Source organism: Pongo pygmaeus, chromosome 2 (genome assembly GCF_028885625.2).
Source record: "Pongo pygmaeus isolate AG05252 chromosome 2, NHGRI_mPonPyg2-v2.0_pri, whole genome shotgun sequence".
Lineage (NCBI taxonomy): Eukaryota > Metazoa > Chordata > Mammalia > Primates > Hominidae > Pongo > Pongo pygmaeus.
The window spans coordinates 58631222-58644363 of record NC_085930.1 but is presented as its reverse complement, the minus strand read 5'-3'; the positions used below and the strand labels follow the sequence as shown (position 1 = coordinate 58644363).

General features: G+C 51.2%; 1 pseudogene; it reads right to left on the bottom strand.

The window, feature by feature from the left end:
* Positions 1-2146: 2146 nt before the first annotated feature.
* On the bottom strand, positions 2147-10993 carry LOC134739162 (uncharacterized; annotated as a pseudogene).
* Positions 10994-13142: the final 2149 nt, after the last annotated feature.

Here is a 13142-nt window from a genome sequence, read left to right as displayed (position 1 = left end):
CTGGTGGTGGAAGGACCAGACGGCCTGGAGGGTTAAGGATAGGTCTGGGGGCGTTAGGAAACCCGGGCTGGGGGCGCTGGGGGTGGGGCGGAATGTGTAGCCATTGACCGTGCGCTTTTGTAGGTGAGAGAGCGGAAGTGGAGCTTAACTTGATCTTTGGGCTTGTGGAAAGTGGACAGGTGAGAAGTCCTCGGGAATCGTAGTAACAACACTTCTTACAATGAGTTTTTTGGTGCCAGGAATTGTTCTAAGTGCATTACACACATGAACTCATTTCATCCTTACTGTCACCCCATGAGGCAAGTACTGTTGTTATCCCCGTTTTTATAGATGAGGGAACTGAGCAGAGAGGTTAAACTTGTCCAAGATGTCAGCAAGTGACAGAGTCAGGATCTGAATCTGGGTTGCGTGGTCCCAGATTCCTCACTCTTGACCTTATAATGCTAAGAAAGGGGGATGGAGTGGATAGGAACAGAGCCTGAGATGCCTGGGGACAACAGGGAAAGATAGAAAATATTTACTGGGTAGAATGTGATCGCTGTGCCAGGGCACTTTTACAAACATGATGACATCAAAGTTTCACAGTAAACTCTGAAGGTAGATATTACCTTCATTTCAGAAAACAGGCTCAAGGCTTCGAGTAATTTTGCCTGTGATCGAACAGCTGGCAGTAGGGCCCAGGGCCCAACTTGACTCCAGGTCTTCTGATTTCAAGACTGTTGTTTTTGTTTTGTTTTGCTTTCCTTTGCTTTGTTTTGAGACAGAGTCTCACTCTGTTGCCCAGGCTGGAGTGCAATGGGGTAATCATGACTCACTGCAGCCTTAATCTCCTAGGTCTAAGCAATCCTCCCACCTCAGCCTCCCAAGTAGCTGAGACTACAGGTGTGTGCCACCACACCAGGCTAATTTTTATATTTTTATAAACGGGGTTTTGCCATGTTGCCCAGGCTGGTCTTGAACCCCTGGGCTCAAGTGATCCACCCCCCTTGGTCACCCAAAGCACTGGGATTACAGGTGTGAGCCACTGCACCTGGCCTCAAGACTGTTCTTTTTAAGCACCCAAGGAGGCAAGAAAAGCTCCATCTTTCTCTGCTACACCCCGTGTCACTTTACACCCTTTTGAAAACTGCCCATTGCATCATGTAATCCTTCAGTCCATTTATACTACAGTGTATATTAGTCTAAATAGATTAGTTCACCCAGGGTCTTCAGAGCTTTCTCTGGTTGTGAGATGAAAGCTTTTCTCTCTCCTTAAAGCAATTTTAAGCATCAGTGAACAGGTGGGGGAACTAGATTTTTGGCATATGCATGCAGAAAGCTTTTCACAGCCTGTCGTCATCCATTTGTAAAGAGGCCACTCTGCTGGCATTTGTCAAAATCCTGCAGGTCCTTGCACACCTGGAGAATCCTGGATGGTCTGGGGATGGCCACTCCCCACAGGGCAAGATCTGGGGATGAAAGAAACCTAGTCACTAGCTATCACCTACCTTTCTGAGGCCTCTGTGGAGGGGCTACCAGGTGTTGGTACAGGCACCTGACCAACAGAGTATGCCTTAGGATGGGAGGGAGAGGCTGGAGGCTTGAGGGCTGCAGGTGCATCTTCCAGGATAACAAGAATGCTCTGGCCACTGGGGTCTGTTCTGTTGTATGCACATGAGATGAAGGTGTGCCAATCTCTTCCTGCTTTCATGCTGAGTAAATAATACTGACAGGAATGAATAATAATGATCTTTGTGCAGAAGAGGTTTTTCAGACAAAGCACTAACAGCTGGAGATGGAAGATGAAATAAAATAGAATTTTAGAGTAGCAGGTTAAACACAAGGGAGGAATTTCATAGCACTGTCTGACTGAGGTGGTTTGATGTCTGTCTGTAGGAGGCCAGGTTGAGAGGCATAGGTTAGATTATCCTTGATCTATCAGTCAATAAATAACAGGATACAATAAATAACAGGATACAGTCAAGAGAATATAATTTTACAGGGAAATGATAATAACACAATTCAGGAAAGTTGCTTTCTTCTAAAACAGAGGTAAGAGTAGAGAGGGAGGAGCACATAGATGTTACTGGTAGTGGTCTAGCTCTTCGGGTGGATGGTGGGTTCATGGGTGTTTATTATGTTTCAGTAAAAAAATCTGTCTTAAACATTACAATAAAAACTTTTATTACATAAAATCTTTTATCAAGTAGGTTACATTGTTTTCTGCTATTTTCTTGTACAAATGAATATCCTTTCTCATCATTTCCCTTGTTCTACTAGATAATTCCCATCAATATACAAACATGCTCTAATTTCTCCCATCATTTTCCTCTTCAGCTTTCACCCATTTCTCTGCTTCCCTTTATTGCCAAGTTCTTTAAAGAGTTGCCCATACCTGCCACCACTAATTTCTCTCTTCCAAATCTCTTTTTAATCTACTTGAACCAGGCTTTCATCCCCATCACTCCACTGAAATGACTTGTGTCAAGTTCCCCGGTGACATGCTGTTAAATCCAACATCATCTCTCAGCCTCGGCTCAACCTATCAGCAGCATTTGACCCTGCTGATCACTTTCACATGATTGAAACACTTTCTTTCCTTGGATTCCGGGACATCACACTCTTGGTTTTTCTCCTTCCTCATTGGCTGTTCTTTTGCTTGTTCTTCCTCCTCTCCCTGACACTTTAATCTTGGAGTGCCCCAGGATTTACACTTGGACTTCTCTATCTACATGCACTCTCTTTTTTATCTCACCCAGTTTCATGTTTTGGATATTACATTTATGTCTTCAGCCCTAATCCTTCCCTAAACACCACAGTAGAACATCCAACTGTTTACTCTGCACCACTGGATGTCTAATAGGCTTCTCAGACTTAATACACCCCAACTATACTCCAAGATTCCTCTCCAAACCAGCTCCTCCAGGCTTCCTCATAGCAGAATATAGCAACTGTAAATTCTAGTTTCTCAGGCTAAAAACCTTGGCATTATCCTTGGCTGCTTTTTCTCTCACACCTTAAATCCAATCAGAGCAAATGCTATTGGCTGTATCTCCAAAAGTCATTCAGAATTGGAGCACTTCTCTCCACTTCCATCACCTTGGTCCAAGCAAACCTCATCTCTTACCTGGACCACTACAGTGGCTTCCTAACCCATCTCCCTGTTTCTGCCCTTCCCTTCCGATGGTCTGCTCTCATCACAGGTGCCCAATCAAATTACTGAAAACCTAAGGCTGATCATGTCATTCCTCTGTTTAGAACCCTCAGTGGCTCCCACCTTGTGCAAGTAAAAGTCAAAGTAACCCACAGGCCCTTAAACTCTCTGAACCCATCATTTTCTCTTTTCTCCTTCCTCACTTCCCTCCAGTCATGCTGGCCGTCTTATTATCCCTCAGAAAGGCCAGACCCTCTCCTGCCTCAAGACTTAGGCACTTGCATTTCGTCTGCCTGGAACATGATTTCCTCAGGTATCCACAGGGTTCATTCCTTAGCACCTTTGGTTTTGTATCCAGATGTGACCTTTTAAGGGAGTCTTATCTGACTCTTTTAAGTTGAACACCAATATCCCTTCCAACTCCTCCCTTGCTTTACAATCATTACACACTATTTTTACATTTTTGTTTTATTGATTTCTCTATGTTTTTTCACTGGAGTGCATGGGATTCTGTTTGTTTTAGTCACTGCTGTATTTCGGGAGCCTAGAACAGAACTGTGCACATAATGGGCACCATAAATATTTGTTTACTGAATTAAATTCTCCTTTTTTTCTCTCCTTCCACCTTGCTTCCCCTTCCTTCCTTCTTCTAAGCGGCCCTTCTGAAAAAATGATACTTCAGTGTCCATTCAGCTTTGCATGTTCAGTATCTTAGGGACTAAAGTTCTATTTGGCCAAGTAACCATAGGTCTGGCACCAGAGAGTGGGAATCCTGACGGTCTTCTCTACCATCTCAGCCTTATAATAAATATCAACTGTCTCATACTAGCTATGAGCTCCGAAAATCAGTTCTCCCTATCCTGTGTGGCTTATATTGTGGCTCACTTTCCCCAGATCTTAAGTGTGCCATTTCATAGGAGGAAATGAGAGTGACCCTGTCCCACCTGCTGCTTGGATCATGGTGAGGATGGGGCTGAGTAGTGATGATGGGTACACCATACTCGGGACCTTGGCTCAGGTTCAGCACAATTCTGTGATTTAGCTGTGGGTGTGATTGTTAGACTCCCTGTGGAGCCAATCTACCCTGTGTATATAAACTCCTTTCACATATACATTTGTTTTCTTTTGCTGCATTGCAAATTACCACATACTTAGCAGCTTAAAACAACAGATTTATGATCTCGGTTTCCACAGGGCAGGAGTCTGGGTAGATTAGCTGGGTCCTCTGCTAAGTCTGCTGAGGGTCTTGCCCAGCTAAAATCCAAGTGTTGGCTAGGGCTGTGCTCTCATATGAGCCTTAGGGTCCCCTTCCACATTTATTGGTTGTTGACAAAATTCAGTTCCTTGGGGATATAGGACTGAAGTCCCTGTTTTCTTGCTGGATTTTGGCCAGGGATTGCTCTCAGCTCCTAGAAGCCACTTTCACGTCACAGTTCCATGGCCCCAGAATAGCAGTTTATTGATGTTTGCTTTCTTCCAGGCCAGCAGAGGCATCTGTTGTTGTTTCTTTTGTCTGTTTTTTAAGGCTCACCTGATGATGATTAGGTCAGATCCACCCTTTTGACTAACTCAAAGTCAACTGATTAGGGACCTTAATTATATCTGAAAGTTCTCTTTTGCCACATAATATTAATTACAGGAATGATATCTCCTCATATTCACAGGTCTCACCCACACTTACAGTGATGATGAGATTATACAGGGCATGTGCCCCAGCCGGTGGAAATGTTGGAGGCCATCTTAGAATCCTGCCTACCACAATATGCCCCTTTGTGAGAGAAAATGATGAGAAGGTTTGTCATCTCTCTTCAGAGTTGGAATCATTGAGACGACAAGCACAGCTACTCTTTGTGGTTCTGGATCCCCTCCTCTTCCTGCTATCTCTGTGTGTAGTCTTTTTCCAGAACGGAGAAGAGCAACACCTATAACCATTCAGTTATGAGAAACAAACCACAAAATTCCACATAAATGAAAATGTCTACCTAATCAAAGTCTACTTCTTTAAGGACTTGAGTGATTGAGGGGAAAAAAGGAGAATTTTACCACTGGGAGTTGGGGTGAATTGTGTGGACAAGGTTCCTCCCTTCTTGACACCTGTGTCTTCTGTGGCTGCCCTGATTCTCCTCAGGACTGCCCTAGCCTCTATGGCACCTTTGCATACATTAGAAGGGGGCAGACATAGCCCCTTGGGCATATGGCCTGACAAGTAGGGTAGGAGCTGAACTTCAGCCCACTCTCACCCCTCAGAAAACTGCCTGGTTTTCCCGCCCCCAGAGCCTTCTATTTCTATCCCACATTATTCATCTTCTAAATTCCACAACACTCCTTGCTGCCCACCATCACCAAAAACAACAACAACAACAAAAACAACAACAAAAAACTTCAGTAACTTCAGTACTTAGTTTTCTATCTTCCCTTCATGAGAACTACTGTCCTCCTATGGATACAAGTTTGCCAGCTAGTTCTCTGTGTGGCTGACTCAAATCTACACCTAAAATCTCAACCTCCCTGCTCAACTCAATCCCTTGTCCAAATGTCCTGGACCTCATTCAAACAAGTTCACAAAGGGGCACATCAACTTCCCCAAGGCCAGCCTCGACATTCATAGTGCTGTCAGTGGAGACATCCTCCTCCCTCTTATCCCACTACAAACCTAAGAATCACCCTTAGCCACTCCCCTCTGCCTCTCCTCACACAGCCCATATGCTTCTCACCTATAGGCACCATACCTTTGTCCATTTCTTGCCGGTCTCACTGCTCCACATTGATCTAGGCCCTTAGCATCTTACATTTGCCCTGTGTTTCAATGGTTTTCTGATCATGGTCTCCTCCGTTTCCTCTCCCAGTGGTTCTCAACTTGGAGGTAGTTTTACATTTGTAGGGTACATTTGGCAATATGTGATGACATTTTTGCTTATCACAACTGGGAGTGGGCTGATGTTAGCATATAGAGGGTAGGGGCCAGGGCTGCTGCTAAACATCCTACAAAGGAGAGGACAGTCCCCCAAACAAAAATTATCCTACCCCAAATGTCAGTTGTGCTGGGATAAAGAAACTCTGACCTATGTCAATTCCTCTAAGTTTCCTGAATGTTAAGAAAATGCACTGTGCGCATATGGCCTCCTCACTGGAAAAAAATTATTTCCCATTTCCTATATGCACATGTCTACTTCTGCTTAAGATGATCTCCCCCTTCCTTTTCTATGCCAATATATCTTCCCTTTCTCTTAAAGCCTTGCTGGATAGCGAGCCCTCCAGCCTGTGTGCTGGGCTAGCCTCCATTTGTCCCGCTAGGTCCACTCTGTAGTCCTCTCTAACCTGGTGTCTGCACCAGAATTGTATCTCCTGGGTTTCCTTGCTCTCTAGTAGCTGGATTTGGCCTATTGGAGGTATCAGCAGGTGATCAGACATTGGGTATTTATTTCCCACCTCCCAAACTGAGCTTCTTGCCTTGCCTCCATAGCCTCAGCTACTGTAAAGCACCCCATTTTCCATGGAACCAGTTCTCATTGGCTCCAATAACATCATTTCCTCCCTTGCCCTTTCAGGTCTAGGGGTGGTAACAGCTTCCCACAATTGCTAGTCCCTAAGTTCACCACTGTGATTGATTCACTCAACTCTGCCCATTCTTCAGTAAATATTTCCTTAGTTAAACTCTCTGGAGTATGCCATCTGCTTCCTGCTGGATCCTCAATGATGCTCAGTCACTTGAGGATTTTCCCTTCTCTTGGCTCTCATACAAAACTTACAGTTGGGACCACTCCTCTGTCATTCAGCATGTGTGCCTTGATATTGCCGTGATCCACTTACATCCAGTATTTTCATGGTTTCTAACCATGTTGCAAACTCCTGTGGGTCAGGGCTATTTAATACAACATTTCCACTCCCTTCACATAGTGTTGTGCTCAATCAATGTTTACCAATGAAAATTATAATATTATGCTGCATGAGGGACTCTAAGTAAAACTGGGGATTTCTCTACTGGCTTCCTTCCTTGAAACCTGTATTCCCTCCCTTCAAAGACCTTGCTGCATTACGCTATGCCTCATCTGCAGGGAGCAAATATTCTATGTGCTCCCTATGTCTAAAGCCTGCTGCTGCATCAAACATGTGCTTCATAAATGCCTTTCTGTCCCACGATTCACTTCAATGAGTTTTTATTTAAATATTTAATGATGTAATAAGTGGTGTAAGTACCTCCTTAGGGAATCTTGGTAAAGTACAGGGATGTAATCAAATGGTTTGCAAATTGTACTTATTTATTTATAACTCTAATTTTTTTGTTATAAAAAATAGTGCCATGGCACTTTTTATTTTCTTTAATCAGAAAAATAACCCCTGTGCTTCTGGGATGGAGGCCCCATGTGAGCACCAGAGGAAGGGGCCTGGGTGAGCAGAGAGTGAAGGGGCCCAGGGCCCAGAGCAGATGCTGCACCAGAGCCTGGCCAGGACCCAGGAGGGCCTGAGGGAGTGGGGTCCTCATGAGCAAGTGCTGGGGGCTGCAGGTCAGCAGCTGCCTGGCCTGGAAGCCAGGGACACCCACTTCCTGACACCTGCGGTGGCCCAGCTGGGTGAGATCAGGCCTGCACGGTCAGGACCTCTAGTCACGACGCAGGGGTTCAGGTGGCCAAAGCTGCTCTCTGGAGGGCCTCTGGCTGCAGCCCACCCAGTTCCCCTGAGGTCTGGAGAAAGTCAGAGCACCCCCACAAAACACCCCCTCCCTTTTGGGCCAGTGGCATGCCTCGGACTCCAGAAGACTTGAGTGGGGCTCCCTCCAGACCAGGGCCTGAGGGGGTGGCAACCCCTGACCACAGATGGGGGGCGTGGAAGGAGCGGGGATGGGCCCAGGGACAGCTTTGTAGTGTGAGGTCTGCCCGACTGCATGTAGGTCAACAGCCAGACAGGATGCTGCAGGGGACTGTGGGGAAGCCAGGAGAAGGCGCTGCCCATCCTGCAGGCTCCCCCTCGCCTGGAGACCCTGCGGGCAACCCTTCAGTGTGTGCCCACGGGGGTGGTGGAGGCAGAGTCCTGAGAGTAATGTGGGAGCCTCCGGGCCCCCTGCAGCTCCTGACCCACCAGATGGGCCTGTGTTCCCCCTGTAGCTTGGGGGCCCTGGAGGTGGACACCAGTACCACCTGACTGCCAGAGGGAGGGGCTGGACTGAAACCCACACCTTCACCATTCACCACTGGGCGATTCTGCCTGAGGGCAGGAATTGCATCTTGGCCAAAGGGGTGGGGCCTGTGAAGAGCAAGGCCTGCAGCAACCACCCCCACAGATCCTTCATGCCCAGCACACCACTCACTCTCACACCCACTCTCGCACGCAAGCACGCACTCACAGGGTGCACACACCATGCTCACGCACTCTACAAAGGTGGCACAGCTGGGACAATCGTGCACGGAGACTCAGAGATGCAAGGACAGTACTGGCAATTTAGAGGCACAGAAAGACGCTGAGGGGCACCCAGCAAGCTCCCGGCCCTCAGGGGCTGTGTTCCCTTCCCAGGGCATGCACACCACAGGCAGCATACGCAGGTGGGGGCACTGTGACACGAGTGGGAGGGGGCATGGTGGGGTGGCAGGAAGATGCCGGGTTCATCTCTCCTCCTGGCGTGGCGGGCCTCTGCCTGATCACTGCACTGCAGGGACTCCCGCCTCAGGCTGAGCCTCAATTTCCAACGGCAAACAGCCCGGCTCTGTCTGGAAAAGGCCTCGAGCTAGTCCGGCAAAGCATCTCTGGCCCGAAGGACGAGGCGGCCTTGGCCCTCGAGGCCCTGCCAAGGTGCAGCTCATACTGGGGTGGCCTGGAAAACGCATCCGGGAAGAGGCCCGCAGGCAACACGCTCCAGGGCTCACAGATGGGGCCACCCCAGGGGCACAGGATCGGGTTCGCCGTGACCTCAGGGGCCAGCAGGGATGGCCCAGGACCAGGAATGAGAGCCGGGGCTGAAGGGGCCGGCACCAGATCCAACAGGGACTGCAGTGGCTGGCACAGGGGCCCCAGAAGAGGCCGGCAGGGTGGGCCTGGGTACCCCAGGAGCGAAGGGCGATCGGGAATGGGGAGCAACGGCTGGGGTTTGCAGGGTTTGTTGGGGCCCATGAGTGGCCGCAGGGGCTGGCAGGGCTGCTCCAGGCCCATGAGCCGCTGCTTGGGTGGGCAGGGCTGCTCCAGGCCCATGAGCGGCCGCTTCTGCTGCCTTGACTGTCCCGGGCCCAGGAGTGAAGGCGTGAGTGGGCCCTGCAGCTCTGGGGCTTCCACTAACCACTGGGGCTACCTGATGCGCAGCAGCGACCGCCAGGGGCGGCTGGGCTGGCTCAGCAGGGACCTTCGGGGCTGGCCGTACTGATATGGAGCTAGGAAGGCCCACCGGGGGCAGCAGCATTGTCCTGGGAGGAAACTGGCAGGCCGTCGGCGTGGTCAGAGGGTGTAGAGTGGCCATGGGGGCTGGTACCCCTGGCACCGGGATAGCAGTGACTACAGGGGCCGGCTGCGCTGTCCTGAGGAGGCCCTACCAGGCTGGTCACAGTGACACGGGCTGGCCCACGGCCACAGGGGCCGGCAGCGGCGCCACAGGGTCAGGAGGGACTGCAGGCGCCTGCAGCGGTGCCTTGGGGCCAGGAGGAACCGCAGGCGCCAGCAGTAGAGGCAGGGGTCCAGAAGGGACCGTGGGGTCAGGAGGGACCTGGGAGTGCCCAATGCAGCCGGCAGGGCTGAGCCAGGAGTGACTGTTGGGGCTGGCAGAGCTGATCTGGGCCTGGAAGGAGCCGCTGGGGCCGGCAGGGCTGACTGGGGCCCAGAAGTGACCGCCGGGGCTGGCAAGGCTGTTTCAGGCCCAGAAGTGACCCCGGGGCCAGCTGCGCTGACCCAGGAGTGGCCGCTGGGAGGGCTGGCAGGGCTGCTAGGAGTAGGGCTGGGAGGGACCCCTGGGGCTGGCCGGGCTGGCTGGGCTGGAGCTGTTGCTGGCGCTGGGCCGGGCCCTTCTGGTCCCAGTGGCTGGCTGGGAGCGGTCCCCCTTCTGGGGAGCACACCTGCTTGGAGGGCTGCAGCGGGACCTTCCTCGCCCCATGGCAGGCGGGCTCGAGGTCCTGCCCGGGGCTGCCTGCCTCCAGGGGCCGCCTGGTCTCACCCGGCTCCGCAGGGAGGCAGATTTCCGACTTCCGGGGTTCTTGATGAGGCGACGTTCCCATTTCTCCTTCCGCTCCTGTGACTCCAGGGCCATATCCTTCTCAGGGCCTCCAGGGTGCTGAAGCTGGCTATGGCGAAGCCGTCCATGACCTCCTCCTTCTGCGAGTTGAACTTCCGGGCGTCGCGGCGCTGGGTGGGTGGGGGGCGCGCGGCGCGGGGCGCGGGGGCAGCGCCTCGGGGGCGCGCCTCGGGGGCGCGCCTCGGAGGCCCGCCGCGGAGGCGCGCCGCGGAGGCCCGCCGCGGAGGCGCGCCGCGGAGGCCCGCCGCGGAGGCGCGCCGCGGAGGCCCGCCGCGGAGGCGCGCCGCGGAGGCCCGCCGCGGAGGCGCGCCGCGGAGGCCCGCCGCGGAGGCGCGCCGCGGAGGCCCGCCGCGGAGGCGCGCCGCGGAGGCCCGCCGCGGAGGCCCGCCGCGGAGGCCCGCCGCGGAGGCCCGCCGCGGAGGCCCGCCGCGGAGGCCCGCCGCGGAGGCCCGCCGCGGAGGCCCGCGTTCTCCTTGCCTGGGCTGGGCTGGGACTCGTTGCCTGATGGGGCTGTGAGCGCGGGCGTGGCGGGTGGCCTCCATGCGCAGGCTCGGGGGGGCGGGGGGGGGACCTTGGCCTCCGTGGCAGTGCGTGCGCCCTGTCGGGCCGGTGACCTTGACGCTCGGCGCCTGGCTCGCGGCAGCCGGGCTCCCTCGGCTACGCGGCGCGGCGGGGCTTGGGCCCTGGGCGGAGGCAGGCGGCGGCCCCCACGCCGGCCGGGCACGCGGGGTGCGGGGCACGGCTCACCCCGGACCTGCGCAACCTGGGATCGCGGCTGGGCGTATCAGCGGGGGCGGGCCCCGCGCTCAGCGGCCCCCGGCCGCCTCCCGCCCCGCCGCGGGGGCGCGCCCCATGCGCGCTGGCGCAGTGTTCTGGCCTAGCGGGAGGCCGGCTGCTGGGCTTCTGGGCGCCTGGCTCATGATTCTAATTTTAAAAGGACCAGGGTTATGAAAGGGATGTTCACATTTCACAGAAATATTATCCTAAGGAATGAGGGACAATTTTTGCTAGGAAAAGGGGCCAATGCCCTATCATTTCATAGAGTTATTGCATCTTATCCATCAGTATTGTAACGGTTTTTGTGGGAGCAATTTAAAAGCTTTTTCTATTTTTGCAATCTATCCATCTGACAAAGGGCTAATATCCAGAATCTACAAAGAACTTAAACAAATTTAGAAGAAAAAAACAACCCCATCAAAAAGTGGGAGGATATGAACAGACACTTTCAAAAGAAGACATTTATGCAGCCAACAAACATGAAAAAAGCTCGTCATCACTGGTCATTAGAGAAATGCAAATAAAAACCACAATGAGATACCATCTCACACTAGTTAGAATGGTGATCATTAAAAAGTCAGGAAACAACAGATGCTGGTGAGGCTGTGGAGAAATAGGAATGCTTTTACACTGTTGGTGGGAGTGTAAATTAGTTCAATCATTGTGGAAGACAGGATGGCGATTCCTCAAGGACCTAGAACTAGAAATGCCATTTGACCCAGCAATCCCATTACTGGGTATATACCCAAAGGATTATAAATCATTCTACTATAAAGACACATGCACATGTATGTTTACTGCAGCACTGTTCACAATAGCAAAGACTTAGAACCAACCCAAATGCCCATCAATGATAGACTGGTAAAGAAAATGTGGCACATATACTTCATGTAATACTATGCAGCCATAAAAAAGGATGAGTTCATGTCCTTTGCAGGGACGTGGATGAAGCTGGAAACCATCATTCTCAGCAAACTGTCACAAGAACAGAAAACCAATCATAAGTGGGAGAGGAACAATGAGAATGGACACAGGGAGGGGAACATCACACACTGGGGCCTGTTGAGGGGTGGGGAGCTAGGGGAGGGATAGCATTAGGAGAAATACCTAATGTAGACGACAGGTCGATGGGTGCAGCAAATCACCATGGCACATGTATACCTGTGTGATAAACCTGCACATTCTGCACATGTACCCTAGAATCTAAAGTATAATGATAATTTTTTTTAAAGTTCTTTCTTCTGCTGTCTGCCAAATATGTCTCCATCTGCCTAATTCTGCTGTGAGGGTCTCCGTTTAACCTCAGGACTCTGGTTATTTTCATGCCAAAAATCTACACCCAAAGTCTGTTTCCTCCTTACCAGAATGATGAACGAGATGATTAGAGAGGAATAGTAGACATTTTGGTTCATAATCCACCTTGATAATTTCATGGAAAGGCTTGGAAAATATGAAGCTGAAATATAGGCTAAGTGACGAGGGCCATGTTGTGATTTTTGTGGGCAGTAGGCACTTCTGCCTTCTTGGACCTTTTCCTCCATTAAGAAAATGAAAAATCATATTTTATGACTGTTTTGGAATAATGGCAAATACATGAATATAATATGTTAAAACATTTTGTGTACCCCTAACAGTATTTTGGTCCCTAGCTACTGTGTCTCCTGTGCCTAATGAATGAGTTGGCCCTGTTCGCGAGCAATGGGGAAAGAATGTATCTTAACTCCTTTTTCAGGGCCTAAAGATACCAAGGTGCCAATCTGTTCTGAATGATGGCTGAGTTGGGAGGTTATAATCATAAATAAGGCAAATTCCTGTTCTTCCTCTGAGAGGCTTTGGAGGGCTTTGGAGGGCTTTGGAGGGGTGGGCAGCTGTGGACCACAAAGCTTGGCCACCTCCCAGATATGGGCTGCTCATCTCTTCACCTTGTCCTAGAGTGACATCACCTTCTCCATATGTGACAGATAGTGTTACAGTCTCTACTCTGGGAGGTCCAGGGTGACTGTGCACAATCCATAGATGGGGAGC